This window comes from Ambystoma mexicanum, chromosome 4q, assembly GCF_040938575.1.
Source record: "Ambystoma mexicanum isolate Mex_15411 chromosome 4q, UKY_AmexF1_1, whole genome shotgun sequence".
Taxonomy (NCBI): Eukaryota; Metazoa; Chordata; class Amphibia; order Caudata; family Ambystomatidae; genus Ambystoma; species Ambystoma mexicanum.
Genome location: NC_090928.1, coordinates 1,259,198,327 through 1,259,217,033, shown reverse-complemented (window position 1 = coordinate 1,259,217,033; position 18,707 = coordinate 1,259,198,327). Strand labels below are relative to the sequence as shown.

Sequence of the window (18,707 nt, the reverse complement as noted above, 5' to 3'; positions counted from 1 at the left end):
TGCAGGGTCACCCACAAAGAGAGCCGAGGACTCCCTGTAGGACCACCCCCAAGGCGAGCTGAGGGCTGCCTGCAGGGTCACCCCAAGGAGAGCCTGGGTCTGCCCGCAGGATCACTCCAAGGAAAGCTGAGGACTCCCTGCAGGGCCTCCCCAAAGGAGAGCTGAGGGTTGCCTGCAGGGCCACCCCCAAGGAGAGCTGAGGGCTGCCTGCAGGGTCACCCCAAAGAGAGCTGAGGGCTGCCTGCAGGGCCACCCAAGGAGAGCCGAGGACTCTCTGCAGGGCCACCCACAAGGAGAGCTGAGGGCTGCCTGCAGGGTCACCCCCAAGAAAATCTGAGGGCTGCCTGCAGGGCCACCCACAAGGAGAGCTAAGGGCTGCCTACAGGGCCACCCCCAAGGAGAGCTGAGGACTCCCTGCAGGGTCACCCCAAAGAGAGATGAGCACTGCCTGCAGGGTCACCCCCAAAGAGAGCTGTGGACTCCCTGCAGGGTCACCCACAAAGAGATCCGAGGACTCCCTGTAGGACCACCCCCAAGGCGAGCTGAGGGCTGCCTGCAGGGTCACCCCAAGGAGAGCCTGGGGCTGCCCGCAGGATCACTCCAAGGAAAGCTGAGGACTCCCTGCAGGGCCTCCCCAAAGGAGAGCTGAGGGCTGCCTGCAGGGCCACCCCCAAGGAGAGCTGAGGGCTGCCTGCAGGGTCACCCCAAAGAGAGCTGAGGGCTGCCTGCAGGGCCACCCCCAAGGAGAGCTGAGGGCTGCCTGCAGGGCCACCCCCAAGGAGAGCCGAGGACCCCCTGCAGGGCACCCAAGGAGAGCCGAGGACTCCCTGCAGGGCCTCCCCAAAGGAGAGCTGAGGGCTGCCTGCAGGATCACTCCAAGGAGAGCTGAGGGCTGCCTGCAGGGCCACCCCCAAGGAGAGCTGAGGGCTGCCTGCAGGGCCACCCCAAAGAGAGATGAGCGCTGCCTGCAGGGTCACCCCCAAAGAGAGCTGTGGACTCCCTGCAGGGTCACCCACAAAGAGAGCCGAGGACTCCCTGTAGGACCACCCCCAAGGCGAGCTGAGGGCTGCCTGCAGGGTCACCCCAAGGAGAGCCTGGGTCTGCCCGCAGGATCACTCCAAGGAAAGCTGAGGACTCCCTGCAGGGCCTCCCCAAAGGAGAGCTGAGGGCTGCCTGCAGGGCCACCCCCAAGGAGAGCTGAGGGCTGCCTGCAGGGTCACCCCAAAGAGAGCTGAGGGCTGCCTGCAGGGCCACCCCCAAGGAGAGCTGAGGGCTGCCTGCAGGGCCACCCCCAAGGAGAGCCGAGGAGCCCCTGCAGGGCCACCCAAGGAGAGCCGAGGACTCCCTGCAGGGCCTCCCCAAAGGAGAGCTGAGGGCTGCCTGCAGGATCACTCCAAGGAGAGCTGAGGGCTGCCTGCAGGGCCACTCCCAAGGAGAGCTGAGGGCTGCATGCAGGGCCACCCCCAAGGAGAGCTGAGGGCTGCCTGCAGGGCCACCCCCCAAGGAGAGCCGAGGACCCCCTGCAGGGCCACCCAAGGAGAGCCGAGGACTCCCTGCAGGGCCTCCCCAAAGGAGAGCTGAGGGCTGCCTGCAGGATCACTCCAAGGAGAGCTGAGGGCTGCCTGCAGGGCCACCCCCAAGGAGAGCCGAGGAACCCCTGCAGGGCCACCCAAGGAGAGCCTAGGACTCCCTGCAGGGTCAACCCAAAGATGAGGACGTCCTGATGGGTCACTTCGGAGAGCTGAGGACTCCCTGCAGGGTCACCCCAAGGAGGCGGAGGTCTTCCTGCAGGGTCACCCCAAGGAGAGCTGAATGCTGCCTGCAGGGTCACCCCAAGGAGAGCTGAGTGCTGTCTGCAGGGTCACCCCAAAGATGAGGACTGCCTGAAAGGTCACTCCCAATGAGAGCTGTGGGCTGTCTGCAGGGTCACCCACAAAGAGAGCCGAGGACTCCCTGCAGGGTCACCCCAAGGAGAGCTGCCTGCAGGGTCACCCCAAGGAGAGCCGAGGGCTGCCTGCAGGGTCACCCCCAAGGAGAGGCGAGGACCCCCTGCAGGGCCACCCCCAAGGAGAGGCGAGGACCCCCTGCAGGGCCACCTCAAGGATAGCCGTGGACTCCCTGCAGGGTCACCCCAAGGAGAGCTGAGGGCTGTCTGCAGGGCCACCCCCAAGGAGAGGCGAGGAACCCCTGCAGGGCCACCCCAAGGAGAGCCGAGGACCCCCTGCAGGGTCACCCAAAAGATGAGGACTGCCTGATGGGTCACTTCAGAGAGCTGAGGACTCCCTGCAGGGTCACCCCAAGGAGAGCGCAGGGTTTCCTGCAGGGTCACCCCAAGGAGAGCTGAGTGCTGCCTGCAGGGCCACCCCCAAGGAGAGCTGAGGGCTGCCTGCAGGGCCACCCCCAAGGAGAGCTGAGGACTCCCTGCAGGGTCACCCCAAGGAGAGCCGAGGGCTGCCTGCAGGGCCACCCCCAAGGAGGACTGGGGGCTGCCTGAAGGGTCACCCCAAGGAGAACTGAGGGCTGCCTGCAGGGTCACCCCCAAGGAGAGCTGAGGGCTGCCTGCAGGGCCACCCCCAAGGAGAGCTGAGTACTCCCTGCAGGGTCACCCCAAGGAGAGCTGAGGACTCCCTGCAGGGTCACCCCAAGGAGAGCCGAGGGCTGCCTGCAGGGCCACCCCCAAGGAGGACTGGGGGCTGCCTGAAGGGTCACCCCAAGGAGAACTGAGGGCTGCCTGCGGGGTCACCCCAAGGAGGACTGGGGGCTGCCTGAAGGGTCACCCCAAGGAGAACTGAGGGCTGCCTGCAGGGTCACCCCCAAGGAGAGCTGAGGGCTGCCTGCAGAGCCACCCCCAAGGAGAGCTGAGGACTCCCTGCAGGGTCACCCCCAAGGAGAGCTGAGGGCTGCCTGCAGGATCGCCCCAAGGAGATCGCCCGAGGACCCGAGTACTCTCTGCAGGGTCGTCCCTGTCCTGGAGAGGAGCTGAGAACTCCCTCCGTCTTCACCCACATCCTGCAGAGGAGCTGTCAGGCAGAGCTGAGGACTCCTGCAGCTGAGCTTCATCCATGAAGGGGTGAGGATTTCCACTCACTGCAGCCTGGGGTGAGGGCTCCTTGATGCCAGTCCCCCTGGAGCACCGCCCCCAAACCCTTGCACTATCTGCAGCCCATTCTGGTTCTCACCACTCCTTGCCTTTGCGCATCCAGCACTGCACGCAGCCGAACTCCCTGAACTCCCTGCCGCAAGGCTCGCCCCTGTGTCGCCCCTGTGCCCCTTCCGAAGACCTTCCCCTCCCCCCCCACACACACACACAAGCCTCTTCCATACACCACGCAGTGCCTCTTGTTTAATTCCCTGTAGAGCCGCCTATATTCTTCGTCCTGCGACCGCAGCCCTTCCTGCATCATTCCCTGCAGAGCCTCCAATACTCCCCGCAGCCCTTCCTGCGTCACTCCCTGCAGAGCCTCCAACACTCCCCGCAGCCCTTCCTGCGTCACTCCCTGCAGAGCCTCCAACACTCCCCGCAGCCCTTCCTGCGTCACTCCCTGCAGAGCCTCCAACACTCCCCGCAGCCCTTCCTGCGTCACTCCCTGCAGAGCCTTCAACACTCCCCTCAGCCCTTCCTGCGTCACTCCCTGCAGAGCCTCCAACACTCCCCGCAGCCCTTCCTGCGTCACTCCCTGCAGAGCCTCCAACACTCCCCGCAGCCCTTACTGTGTCACTCCCTGCAGAGCCTCCAACACAACCCCGCATCCCTTCCTGCGTCACTCCCTGCAGAGCCTCCAACACTCGCCGCAGCCCTTCCTGCGTCACTCCCTGCAGAGCCTCCAACACTCGCCGGAGCCCTTCCTGCGTCACTCCCTGCAGAGCCTCCAACACTCCCCGCAGCCCTTCCTGCGTCACTCCCTGCAGAGCCTCCAACACTCCCCGCAGCCCTTCCTGCGTCACTCCCTGCAGAGCCTCCAACACTCCCCGCAGCCCTTCCTGCGTCACTCCCTGCAGAGCCTCCAACACTCCCCACAGCCCTTCCTGCGTCCCTCCCTGCAGAGCCTCCAACACTCCCCGGAGCCCTCCCCGCAGCCCTTCCTGCGTTACTCCCTGCCGAGCCGCCAACACTCCCCGGAGCCCTCCCCGCAGCCCTTCCTGTGTCACTCCATGCAGAGCCTCCAACACTCCCCGGAGCCCACCCCGCAGCCCTTCCTGCATCACTCCCTGCAGAGCCTCCAACACTCCCCTCAGCCCTTCCTGCGTCACTCCCTGCAGAGCCTCCAACACTCCCCGCAGCCCTTCCTGCGTCACTCCCTGCAGAGCCCCCAACACTCCCCGCAGCCCTTCCTGCGTCACTCCCTGCAGAGCCTCCAACATTCCCCGCAGCCCTTCCTGCGTCACTCCTTGCAGAGCCTTCAACACTCCCCGCAGCCCTTCCTGCGTCACTCCCTGCAGAGCCTCCAACACTCCCCGCAGCCCTTCCTGCGTCACTCCCTGCAGAGCCTCCAACACTCCCCACAGCCCTTCCTGCGTCACTCCCTGCAGAGCCTCCAACACTCCCCACAGCCCTTCCTGCGTCCCTCCCTGCAGAGCCTCCAACACTCCCCGGAGCCCTCCCCGCAGCCCTTCCTGCGTCACTCCCTGCCGAGCCTCCAACACTCCCCGGAGCCCTCCCCGCAGCCCTTCCTGCGTCACTCCCTGCCGAGCCTCCAACACTCCCCGGAGCCCTCCCCGCAGCCCTTCCTGCATCACTCCCTGCAGAGCCTCCAACACTCCCCTCAGCCCTTCCTGCGTCACTCCCTGCAGAGCCTCCAACACTCCCCGCAGCCCTTCCTGCGTCACTCCCTGCAGAGCCTCCAACATTCCCCGCAGCCCTTCCTGCGTCACTCCTTGCAGAGCCTTCAACACTCCCCGCAGCCCTTCCTGCGTCACTCCCTGCAGAGCCTCCAACATTCCCCGCAGCCCTTCCTGCGTCACTCCTTGCAGAGCCTTCAACACTCCCCGCAGCCCTTCCTGCGTCGCTCCCTGCAGAGCCTCCAACACTCCTGCGCTCTTCTATTCAGAAACGCGTGCATGCGCGCCCAGCCCCATGCAGCAACGCCCCCGCACCTGAAACATTACCTGTAAAGAGGGTGGGCTGCAGACTCCAGCGCCTTACACCCCCGCCCGCCTGCCCCATCACGCACACACACCCCCAGCCTTCCTATCCACGCCAGGGCGTGGAAAGATGTTTTCAGGAAGACCCAGAAAGAAAAGGTTATTTTACTGGAGTTGAGTGACGTAATCTGTAGCTTGCTCGCAGATCTCTTCAGTGATCACTCAACGCACTGGGTTACCTTACTGAGTTTGTGAACTACGATCTGCAGATTATTAACCACCGAATGTATTTGACCAGCAATGGAAACAGAACCAGAGACCTCTTGGTTACACTCGGGTCTCTACAGTATGTGCTCAACCCACTGAGTTATCTTCCTAGGCTGAACATAATGTGCTGTGCTTTGCCTTGCAGGTGCTGTGTGCCAGCCTCTTACCTATCACCCGGGGACGAAGTGGATGGCAGCCCAGATGCAGGAAGGCGGAGAAGTGACAGGTGTGTGCAGAAGGGCGCGCGTGCGAGGTCAAGGGGGCATGGGGCAGGTTCAGGGACAGCCCTCTAGAGTATTCACCTGACTCGCGCATGGAGCAGGGGTGCCAGGGTCCCCTGTCATGCCTGGCACCTTCCGCCAGTCCAGCCACACATCCTGTGGCACGTGGCCCTCTTATATGCATGGAATTGCGCCAGGCAGAGTTCCATGCCTGTCATATGCCACACGCTGCCATGCGCCATTTGGCTGCAGCACTGTGTATACGTGCCAATCATTTGGTGTGTGTGTTATGGGATATATTGCAAATGGTGGCATCTGCCCTGTTCACTGTGTATGTGTCTATCTGACGCTGGCCTCCACACGGCCATTCCTTATCACTCCCGACGCTGTCTTCATGCACAGGGACACCCCTTTGCCCATTGCACATTTATTTGGATTTATCAAGCGCCCAGCGGCCCGGAGGCATCGTGGCGCCGTTACAGAATATGCAGCTTGGTACAGAGACAAACAAAGGTACCATGCAGATGACAATGAGCATTGTGAATCAAGTGTCCCGTGGTAACAGAGGAAGAGTATTGAAGGAAGGGCCGAGTATTAGACAGTTTAGTTGAACAGTCTTGTTTTCAGTGTTTCTCTGAAGGTGGAGAGGGATTGTTCACTCCTTAGCTGGTTCCTCCCGCTTTCACTCTGTTGAATGCTGGGAGAGAGAGTTGGTGTGAGTATTTGTTACGTTTAGGCCTATGTGATGGTGTCTGGTGTATTCTCTCTACTAGGTAAGCTGGCGCAGATTGGGTGAGCCATCTGTGGGTGATGGTGAGGGCTTTAAACGTCATACGTTCTTTGACTGGGAGCCAGTGGACGTCCCTTCTGGCCTGGGAGATGTGTTCTCTCCTAGTAATGCTGAGTGCTGCTCTTAGGGCGTTCTTTTGTGCTGTTTGTAATCGTTTGTGTGGATGTGCCCAAGAGTCGGATATTGCAGTAGTCTAGTTTTGCGCCTATGGTGGCTCTGGCGATGTTGAGGGGGTTCTTTTGTGTTAGGTTAAGGTTTCACAGCATTTCTTATTTTAGAGGTGTGGGCTGCTGCTGATGAGATGGCACTGACTTGTCTGTCCATCGATAATGTGGAGTCTAAGGAGACGCCTAGGGTTTTCACTGGGGCTGCCGTACTGATGACTGTGTCTTCGATGATGAAGGAGCTGTAGGTGTTGTCGAGGCGTTTTAAGGCTTCTTTGGGACCTACTAGCAGTGGTTCTGTTTTTTCCCCATTTAGACATAGGCCGTTTGCCGCCATCCAAGCCTGGGTGCGGGCGTAATTTCTTGGAGGGTTTTGAGGTCTTGGTTGTAGTTGCCTGTTAAGGGCATGAGAATTTGTGTGTCGTCGGCATAGTTGGTGAAGGCTATGCCGAAATCTTCTAGGTCACTGTATAGTGGGAGAGTGAAGAGGTTGTAGAGCGTGGGGGAGGTGCATGAGCCTTGCGGGAATCCACACTCGATGGGTGAGGGTGTGGCCGATGCTTGGTCTGAGGAGACTCTCATAGCTCTACCATCCAGGAAGGAGGTGATCCATGCTGTAGCTTCTTTAGAGAAGTGGGCTGTGTCAGTAAAATGTTTGCAAAGGATCTTATGGTCAACCAGATCAAAGGCTGCTGAGAGGTCTAAGAGTAGGAGGAGTGAGGTTTTGCCTTTGTCCATGGTTTCGAGTAGTTGGTTCTTAAGGTCGAGTAAGGCTGACTCTGTGCCGTGGTGGGGGCAGAAGCCTGATTGTCTTTTACCCAGGATGTTGTGTGTTTCTAGATAAGCTTGAATCTCTAGATATGCAGCTTTGTCTAGAATTTTCAGTAGGAATGGCAATGGGGCAGTAGTTGTTTGGAGAATCCGGGTCGAGGGAGTTTTCTTTTTTAGTAGAGGCCTCACCCAGGCTTCCTTGAAGGTGGTGGGTACTGTACTGGTGGGCGAAGGATGCGTTTATGAAGGAGGTCATAAAGGAGCGAGTGCAGTGGCGCAGTCTTTGACTAGGTTGGTTGGGCAGATGTCACCTTTCCACAGTGAAGGTTTGATGTGCTGCAGAATGTGGAGGACTTCTGGAATGGTCACTTCTCTGAAAGTGAAGGTTTTAGGTGGTTTACTGCTATTTTTGATGTTCACATCTGGTTTGTACGTGGACTGCTTTGGAGCAGTGTTGAATTTGGGTAGTTTCTCAAATTGAGCTTTGATTTTCTTTTTGAGTGTTTCAATTTTGTCTAACATGGCGTGCACCATGTGGAGTTTTTCTCAGTGGGTAGAGCGGAGGCGGTGGGAATAGTAAGCTCATTGTATATGGTGAAAAGCTCTTTTGACTGTGAGCTAGCTTTCTCAATTCTGGCATTGTAAGTCTCTCCTTTGGCTGTAGAGATGGCCTTTTTATATTGTTTAGCGAGTGTGAGGTAGGAGTCCTTTGTGGTAGGGCAGGGATTGGCCTGCCAAGCAGTTAGTGCTGACCTTTTGACAGTGCGTGTATCCTTTAGTTCTTGTGTGAACCAGGAGTTAGCATGGAGTATCTTTTTGGCTTTTTTCTTTTCAAGTGGAGCTACTACTTCTACTATGTCTTTTAGTGTGTTGTTGTAGAGCTCAGCTAGTGTTGTAGGGTCTTTGGAGGTAGCATGGGATAGCACTGACTTTTCCAGGAGCGGGATTAGTCTGTCTGCGGTGAGCAGTTTTTTGATCTTGCCATAGTAGCTGGTGCAGGTGGCTAAGGGTTCCCTGCTGTTTTGGCTGGAATGAAGAAGCGTAATAAGTGGTGATCTGTCCATGGTCTGGGGGTGTTAGAAATAATGTCAGCCACACAGTTGTGGTCAGCGATCCAGTCAAGGATGCGACCTTTGGTGGTGGTAGGTTCATTTACTCGTTGTGTAAAGCCTTGATCTAGGAGAGCTTTGGCCAGGGCTTTACTCTTTTTATCTTTTGGGTCTTTAAAGCCCAGGTTGAGGTCACCTAAGAGAATAGCTTTGGAGTTTGCTTTCAGGTTATTGCCTGGGATGTGGGTGATGTTCGATTGGAAGTCTAGGGTTGGGCCTGGTGGGCGGTAGACTATGTGTATTGTTATAGTGTCATTAGGCGAGGGGGATATTTTAACTGATAGTGAGTTGAAGTTGTCCGCTTTGTTGGTCTTTATTTGTCTAGCGCTGAGGGTTTCTTTGATGATTAGGGCTATCCCTCCTCCTTTGCTAGTGGTTCTGTCTTGACGCAGGATGATGTAACCTGGTGGTAGTGTTTGGCAGACAGCTGGTCCAGAGGCTACGTGTAGCCAGGTTTCAGTTATGGCTAATATGTCTAGGTCTAGGTCATTGATGAGATCATGGATCTCAGTTGCATGAGCTGGTAGGGAGCGTGAGTTGATAAGTGCGCACTGGAATTGAGTTTTCTGGTTGTTTTTTGTATATTTGGTGCCAAGGTATCGTGAGAAGTATTGGTTGTGCTAGATGTGTTAGGTGTGGCTTTACTAGTTGTGGGGTAGGCTGGGCGTGTTTAGCCTGAAGTATCTTGGAGGTGGCTGCACGTTGATTAGAACGGCCGTCTAGCCTTAGATTTCTTATGTGGGGGGCATAGGTCTAGAATGATAGTATTTAGGTGTATGGATGGGGTGAGGTAGGGTTCGAGCTACAAGGGCAGGTGTGGTGAGAAGTGGCTGTACTCGTGGTAGATAGGGCCGGTAGGAATGGCATAGGTGGTATGGTGTGAGAGCAAGGGAGTGAGGGTGCCATATTTGTGCGGGAGCAGTTGGTGGTAGAGTCTGTGGGCTGGCAGAGAGATCCCAGTTAAGGGTGTTTGTGGTGGGAGATGTATGTAGTTGAAAGAGGGTGAGAGCTATTTCCCTTGTGCGGATGGCGAGCAGTGCAAACAGTTGCTCGAGAATAGGCTGGTCTAGTTGGGCAGCAAGGCAGTATTGGGCAGTGCAGCAATACCATTAATGCAGGTTAGAACCATTTGGGCAGCAGGGCAGTGCAGCAATACAAACAATGCAGGTTAGAAAGGGCAGTGCAGCAATACAAACAATGCAGGCTAGAACCATTTGGGCAGCAGGGCAGTGCAGCAATACAAACAATGCAGGCTACAACCATTTGGGCAGCAGGGCAGTGCAGCAATACAAACAATGCAGGTTAGAAAGGGCAGTGCAGCAATACAAACAATGCAGGCTAGAACCATTTGGGCAGCAGGGCAGTGCAGCAATACAAACAATGCAGGTTAGAACCATTTGGGCAGCAGGGCAGTGCAGCAATACAAACAATGCAGGCTACAACCATTTGGGCAGCAGGGCAGTGCAGCAATACAAACAATGCAGGTTAGAAAGGGCAGTGCAGCAATACAAACAATGCAGGCTAGAACCATTTGGGCAGCAGGGCAGTGCAGCAATACAAACAATGCAGGTTAGAACCATTTGGGCAGCAGGGCAGTGCAGCAATACAAACAATGCAGGTTAGAAAGGGCAGTGCAGCAATACAAACAATGCAGGCTAGAACCATTTGGGCAGCAGGGCAGTGCAGCAATACAAACAATGCAGGCTAGAACCATTTGGGCAGCAGGGCAGTGCAGCAATACAAACAATGCAGGCTAGAACCATTTGGGCAGCAGGGCAGTGCAGCAATACAAACAATGCAGGCTAGAACCATTTGGGCAGCAGGGCAGTGCAGCAATACAAACAATGCAGGTTAGAACCATTTGGGCAGCAGGGCAGTGCAGCAATACAAACAATGCAGGCTAGAACCATTTGGGCAGCAGGGCAGTGCAGCAATACAAACAATGCAGGCTACAACCATTTGGGCAGCAGGGCAGTGCAGCAATACAAACAATGCAGGCTAGAACCATTTGGGCAGCAGGGCAGTGCAGCAATACAAACAATGCAGGCTAGAACCATTTGGGCAGCAGGGCAGTGCAGCAATACAAACAATGCAGGTTAGAACCATTTGGGCAGCAGGGCAGTGCAGCAATACAAACAATGCAGGCTACAACCATTTGGGCAGCAGGGCAGTGCAGCAATACAAACAATGCAGGCTACAACCATTTGGGCAGCAGGGCAGTGCAGCAATACAAACAATGCAGGCTAGAACCATTTGGGCAGCAGGCCAGTGCAGCAATACAAACAATGCAGGTTAGAACCATTTGGGCAGCAGGGCAGTGCAGCAATACAAACAATGCAGGTTAGAACCATTTGGGCAGCAGGGCAGTGTAGCAATACAAACAATGCAGGATAGAACCATTTGGGTAGCGGGGCAGTGCAGCAATACAAACAATGCAGGCTAGAACCATTTGGGCAGCAGGGCAGTGCAGCAATACAGACAATGCAGGTTAGAACCATTTGGGCAGCAGGGCAGTGCAGCAATACAAACAATGCAGGCTACAACCATTTGGGCAGCAGGGCAGTGCAGCAATACAAACAATGCAGGCTACAACCATTTGGGCAGCAGGGCAGTGCAGCAATACAAACAATGCAGGCTAGAACCATTTGGGCAGCAGGGCAGTGTGGGCCAATAGGATGGTGAGCATCCATGTGATTGGATCTGACTGCTGGAGGCCTGTAAGGGCATGAGGGTTACCGGGCATGTGGCAGCGGCATAATTCATAGGCGTTACAATGTGGTGTCTGTAACCCGTTGCACGGGCTACACCGGAGGCTAACAGCCCGGCAGCCTGAGTTAAAGACCCGGGCGAAGCAAGCATGTTTAATGAGGGCACCGGGACTTAACACCCCCCACCTCCACCAGTGAAGCCCATGGAACGGGTTACTAATGCCATTAGTACCCCGGGTTACCAAAGAAGCAACCCAGGGTGCTGATAGCAGGGTCTTTTCTATGAATGAACGGGACGCCATGACAGTTCCAAGATGGCCACCACAGAGATGTAAGGCGGGGCTCCTCTTCCATTTCCGTTGTGGACGGCAAAGGGAGATGGAGAGAAGCAGCGGCGGGCCTCACCACCGACACAATCAGGTAAATCGGGCTATTGAGGATGGTTGGGAATATTTTTAAAAAGACAGGTGGGAAGAAGATGGCAGTCTGGGGTGGGGGAAGCACCCTGAGGGTTCTGTGGAATGCAGGTCGAGATCAGCGGTTTCAGCCCATGATCCGTGGAACCTGCTTGGCTGCTCCCCCCGCCCCAGGTGCTTAAGTGGATGAGAGAAGGTTCAATGATTTTTGCCGCCCTATGAGAAGGGTAATTTTTCCATTATCTCACCCCCACTAACAATCCTGTGTGGCATGGCTACGTCCCCTCCCCACTTGCACGTCCTGCCAGCCAAAAGCTGCCGTTTCCCCATCACGTTTTATACTTTATTTTCATAACAAGGTCAAATCAAAGCACTCTCTTTTACATACACAATCTAGAGCACTCAGTCAGGACTAGAAGCAAGAACCAGAACAGGCAGAATTCGAAACAATGACCAATCAGGCAGGATTAGAAACAATGACCACATCAGGCAGGATTAGAAACAATGGCCAGAGCAGGTAGGATTAGAAACAATGACCAGAGCAAGCAGGGCTATCAACAATGACCAGAGCATTCGGGATTAGAAACAATGACCAGAGCAGGCAGGGCTATAAACAATGACCAGAGCAGTCGGGATTAGAAACAATGACCGGTGCAGGCAGGGCCAGAAACAATGACCAGTGCAGTCAGGGCCAGAAACAATGATCACAGCAGGCAGGATTAGAAACAATGACCTGATCAGACAGGGCTATAAACAAAGACCAAGGCAGTCACGGCCAGAAACAATGACCAGAGCAGGCAGGATTAGAAACAATGACCAGAGCAGTCAGGATTAGAAACAATGAGCAGATCAGGCAGGATGCGAAACAATGACCAGTGCAGGCAGGGCTAGTAACAAAAACCGGTGCAGGGAGCATTAGAAACTATGACCAGTGCATACAGGATTAGAAACAATGAACAAAGCAGGCAGGGTTAGAAACAATGACCGGAGCAGGCAGGGCTAGAAACAATGACCAATGCAGGCATGATTAGAAACAATGGCCAGAGGAGAAAGGATTAGAAAAAATGAACAGAACAGACATGATTAGAAACACTGACCTGAGCAGGTAGGATTGGAAACAATAACCAGAGCAGGCAGGGCTAGAATCAATGACCAGTGCAGGTGGGATTAGAAACAATTACCAGTGCAACCAGGATTAGAAACAATGACCACAGCAGGCAGGGCTAGAAAAAATGACCCGTGCAGGCAGGGACTAGAAACATTAGTAACAATGACCAGAGCAGGCAGTCAGGATTAGAAACAATGACCAGAGCAGGCAGGGCTAGAAACAATGATCAGTGCAGGGAGGATTAGAAACAATGACCAGATCAGGCAGGATTAGAAACAATGACCAGAGAAGACAGGGCTAGAAACAATGACCAGCACAGGCAGGGCTAGAAACAATGACAAGTGCAGGGAGGATTAGGAACAATTACCCAATTGAGGCTTAAACGCATAATCTCAGATCCTGCAGGTCTCGACACAGAGAGCACTAAACTTTTTGAAAAATTTGAAGCCAGAAGATATCCTGTAACTATTCTCGATGCAGCCAAAGAAAGATCTGGTCTCATCAGCAAAGAAGATCTGCTGATCCCAAAAGCAAAAACTAAAGAAACACCACTCTTACACATCACCAAATACTCAAGACAAAGCTTCCAGATAGGGAAAACCATCAGGAAACATTGGAACATTCTCCATAACGACCAGGCGCTGAAAGAGTTATTTCCTAAGGCACCCATGATGGCCATCAGGCGCGGTAAGAACCTTAGAGACAAACTCGTCAGAGCGGAAGTACCTCCAAAGGATAAACAAATGGTTCTACAAACAAGACAAATTGGAACTTTCCCATGCCTTTGTTGTTCACACTGCAACAACGTCACTAAGGGGGACAGTATCACTCACCCATACACGGGTAAAAAGATCAAACTACAACATTTTGCCACCTGTATGTCCACCGGTGTGATATACGCGATCAAGTGCCCATGTGGCAAACTTTACATTGGTCAAACAACAAGGTCAGTTAAAGAGAGGCTCACAGAGCACAAATCTAATATCAGGTGAAAACATGAATTCACCTCTCTCGAGACACTTTATGGAAAATGACCACACTGTAGCTCATGTCAAATATCAGGTCCTAGAAGTAGTTAAAAAACCCTACAGAGGTGGCAACTATCAGTCAATACTTTCTCGCAGAGAGAAATACTGGATCCACACCTTGAACACACTACTCCCTAAGGGCCTCAATGATGAGTTCTCGCTGAAATGCTTCAATTAATTAGACACTTATAATGAGTCCTCTAATTTTGAAAAAATAATCAGGTGCTCTCTATAGATAGCCCATTCTGCCTATTACACAGTATCATTTAATCTAATTGGATGGTCACCTAATGTTCCCACTCTTTACAATGCACTGTAGAACTATGTTAACATGCAGATCTTGTTTACTTTGAATTACTGTCGATTGAACTTTATACAGCAGACCTTGTTATGGTTTACCCACAGTGCTCTCATCTGTTCAAAAAATAAAAAATAATCTATATTGTGCAATTTGTAAATCCAAAGCCAACCAACTCTAACTCGCATAAACCTGCATTTATAGTCCCTTTAGTCGTTTTCCTTTTTCTTTTACACTCCTTAGAGCTTCGAGTCATATCAGCTCGCATTACTTTACCCCTTACAAGTACATTCAAATATGGCCGCCATCAAGGACAGACACTTAGGAACTTTCTTCAATCTATGTATTGCAACATGAGTCCGTTTTCCACCTCTACATATCACAAACTACATACACAGTCTTACGCGTGCAGGAGGGTCCTTCATTCCAGACGGAGAGCCCCCTGCTTAGCAACAGTTTCTATCTACTCCCGGCTCGTTAGTGTGCCACTTCTGAGATCGGCTCTGCGATGGACGAAGATTCCAATACACAATCGCGTATCGTGTTTACACTAGTAAGTTCCTGCATCCACACATAGCATTGTGCCGGCTTTGTATTCCACTCTAAGACTTTCCTTTACTGATCCGTAGCTCCTCTGTGCTATTTCTTATATTCACAAACCGTGTATCTTTCAGCACTACCTAGTGCTTCCACGTTGTCCTTTGCATGCAAGTTACCGGACTCCACTGGCAATTGGCGAAAAGCACACGTACTCACCTTGCCAGGGTGAGTACCTCCCTTACTTTCTTTACCGCTCCAAATTTGTGCCGATTATGTTGCAGCCCTGTGCCCATTCTTTGCACATCATTAACTATCTGTTTTTTCCACAATGTATAAGCTGCTGCTCTGTGCTACTTTAAATATCATTAATTCCCTAGACCACTCATTGTAGGACCTGGGGCTCCCGTGTAATTGATGCCCGATGGAGTCTCCCATGACTGATTGAACCCTCACTACCCTTTTACATCATCAAACGTAATAGGACTAAGGATCCTCCCATTGATGGTGAGCTTATATCTAGCCCATAGGGCATTATCTAACTCTAAAAGGACAACTCAATTTTTTTCTTTCCATCTAAATTGATCATGGCGGCTATTCGTTGGTTGGGTTGTTTGTGGCTTTGGATAATCACCATATACTATTAGAAATGTCCACACAGAAACTGGTTGCTGCCTTGGGGCTATGTTACTTTATACAAATGGTGACTTACAGTCTATGATAAATGAGTAAATGTGCACTAGATACAGACTGCGGTCTTGACTTGAGAGCTTTATAACCCTGATTATATTTCCATTGTATTCTTTACATTTTAGTTCGTATGTATGATTTATGGCTCAAGAAGAAGAGAATTGGTATCTCGAAACACGTCAGCCATCTACAATGACTTCAATCTTCTCTACTATTTGCGTTTGGAATAAACATCACTTGTTGTAATATTCATACATCTGATTGTATTATTAGAAAGAGCCACACGTGCTTTCAAATTGTAAATTCTTACTTTGAACCACGTACAAGTTGTTTTTAATCAATGTTTAGGCGTCATATCGACGCAATTTAAAGGTGTGCAGGGGACGGGGGGGGTTCCATTTTGGATCCTCTTTTTCTCACTTACTTACAATTACCCAATTAGGCAGGATTAGAAACAATGACCAGTGCAGGCAGGGCTAGAAACAATGACCAGCACAGGCAGAGCTCGAAACAATGACCAGCACAGGTAGGGCTAGAAACAATGACCAGTGTAGGGAGGATTAGAAACAATGACCAGATCAGGCAGGATTAGAAACAATGACCAGTGCAGGCGAGATTAGAAACAATGACCAGTGCAGGCAGGGCCAGAAACAATGACCAGAGCAGGTGATATTCTAAACAACGACCAGAGCAGGCAGGTCTAAAAACAATGACCAGTGCAGGAAGAATTATAAACAATTACCAGAGCAGGCAGGATTAGAAACAATGAACAGAGCAGGCAGGGCTAGACACAATGACCAGTGCAAGCAGGGCTAGAAACATTAGAAACAATGACCAGAGCAGGCAGTCAGGATTAGAAACCATGCCCAGAGCAAGTAGGAATGGAATAAATGACCAGAGCAGGCAGGGCTAGAAACAATGACCAGAGCAGGCAGGGCTAGAAACAATGACCAGAGCAGGCAGGGCTAGAATCACTGACCAGTGCAGGAGAGATTAAAAACAATTACCAGTAGAGGCGGGATTAGAAACAATAACCAGAGCAGTCTAGATTAAAAACAATGGCCAGAGCAGGCAGGATTAGAAATAAAAATAACAGGCAGGAGTGGCAAAAATCGATCATATCATGTATAATTATAAATAAAGGCAGAGGGTGTTGCTGGGTGGTGGTAGCGTTCCTACCGCCGCCGCTAATTCAGGGATAGTGGTATCCCCCATAGCATCCTCCTTTCAAGCTTCTAAAATGGCAAAGAAATGCCTTTTGCTCTTGAGCAGAGGGAATTCCTTTGTAATCTTGGATACTTGGGAGGAGGATGGGTCTGGGACGTCCCTCACCATCCCTGGGAAGGGGGGATGCTACCCAACGCACCATCTGGGCATTCAGTGGAGATCTCCCGCCAAGCTGATTACTGTCACAGGGCCACCCTGAAAGTGACAATGAGACGGTGTTTATGCCTCCCGGCCAGCCCTTCAGGGGGCAGAGCCGAGTCATGGCGGAAGCTTTGCTTCCACAAATGAGACGGTGTTTATGCCTCCCGGCCAGCCCTTCAGGGGGCAGAGCCGAGTCATGGCGGAAGCTTTGCTTCCACAAATGAGACGGTGTTTATGCCTCCCGGCCAGCCCTTCAGGGGGCGGAGCCGAGTCATGGCGGAAGCTTTGCTTCCACAAATGAGACGGTGGCCATGCCTCCTGGCCAGCCCATCAGGAGATGTAGCCGAGTCATGGCGGAAGCTTCGCTTCTACAAATGAGACGGTGGCCATGCCTCCTGGCCAGCCCGTCTCCCGATCAGCCCGTCAGGGGCTGGAACCGAGTCATGGCGGAAACTTGGCTTCCACTAGTTCTCCTAAATAAAGCTGCTGATACATTGTGGAGCTGGGAGTTTTAACCAATTTTACTTCCCAATGTTCTTTAAATACTGTCAATTCCCACAAAGCGTGCCTAAAATGCCCCACCTGGTGCTTCTCAGTCTGTTGGTTAAGTCATGAGTTGTGTTTCCTGAAGGTGGGTCCTGCTGACACTTTCTTAACTCAGTAAACAGGTTCATCACTGGCAGAAAAAGTGCAAACTTTATTCACACACAGATAACAGCATATGCAGCATAAGTTCAAGCTCTTCTGAGATCATCTCTAAAATGTGTGGCACTCTCACAACCCTCCTCTGCCACCCCAACCCTCATTGTGTCCACCACCTTTGCAAACTACAGTGCCAAGCCAGCTTGCACTCCCATCGACCTGTTTGCTCCTCAAATGGCTAAAGACTTGGTCGCAATCACCTTCCCTTTCTCTCTGAGCTCTTTGAGTGCTCTCTCCCCACTGGACTCTTCACTGCCTTCATCGAATCTGCAACTGTCTCACCTCTTTTGAAGAAACCCTCAGCTAGACAAACCGTCCTGTCAAACTATTGCTCGCTTTCCCGCCTACCCATTAGTCAAAGGTCCTTGAGTGGGAACTCCTCTCCCAGGAGACTGGCCTTGGAGACTTCAATCTGTCTTCCATGTTAAACACTCCACCGAGACTGCACTCATTCATGTCTCCAACGTTCTCGCTAATGCTCAACACTCTAAATCTCTTCTATGCTCCTCCTTTTGACCTCTGACACTTTCTACACTGTCAACCACTCCTCTCTCCTCCTCAGTCACTGGGGTTTCAGAAATCTGCTCTGACCTGGATTGTCTCTTAGTTTGAAGGTCATGGGCGTGGTACATTTCGCGCCTTGGAACACCTGTGTTTAGGCGCGTTATAAATGCCATATCATATCATATCATGCATGCCGTGCCACTGTATTTTTTGTGGTGTTTTTTATGGGGTGCAAGACCCATAACCTCTTCCTCGCCCCACACTACCCTAAAAATTCATACTAAATGTACTCTTACTCTGCCGCTGTGAGCTGGCCGTTCCACCAAATGCGGTGAAACAGCACTGACGAGAGAGGTGGGTTCCAAAGGTCGCACCTTCAAAATCTCCTGGAGCGTGCAAACCTCCGACTTCACCCCTCTCCCTGTTAGCGTAACCAAGCATCTGTCATTTGACATCTGCTCTATACCTCTGCCGCAGGAAGACTCATCTCATCCTTTGGCTTTCACTATCACCTGTTTGCTGATGGCAATCAAAATGTTTCTCCTTTGCCCCAGCCATCTCAGAAAAGATGACAAATTCCCTGCATTTTCTGATTGGATGGCTCTCCACTTTCTCATGCTGAACTCTTCAAAAATGGAATGTTCCATTATTCGGGCTTCCAACACCATCCCCCCCACCCCTCTCCCATCTCTTTCCAACCTGACATTCTAGCTCATTTGCTCAAGGCTCACAGTCAGGGACATCATTTAGGGGTCGCAATTGCGACCCCCGAGGTCTCCCTTGCTACCCCTAAAAAAAGAAAAAGAAAAAAAAGTAATTTTTCCTCTTTTTTTAATGCAAGCTCCGGTGTCGTGGCCAGTGCCATGAGGCTCTTTGCTTCTGGAGTGGCTGGCTTTCTCGTTCAGGCCTCTTACATTTTTTTTTTTAAATTACAAAAAAAGAAC

The 18,707-nt window shown here is 52.5% G+C and overlaps 1 protein-coding gene across 1 annotated transcript in view; it reads left to right on the top strand.

The window, feature by feature from the left end:
* Nucleotides 1-5,499: 5,499 nt before the first annotated feature.
* The window catches only part of LOC138468346 (uncharacterized), a 196,939-nt gene continuing 183,731 nt past the window's right edge, over nucleotides 5,500-18,707 (top strand). The window contains exon 1 of the mRNA XM_069608865.1: nucleotides 5,500-5,575. The gene's annotated coding sequence lies outside the window, so the exon portion shown is untranslated. The remainder of the gene's footprint in view (nucleotides 5,576-18,707) is intronic.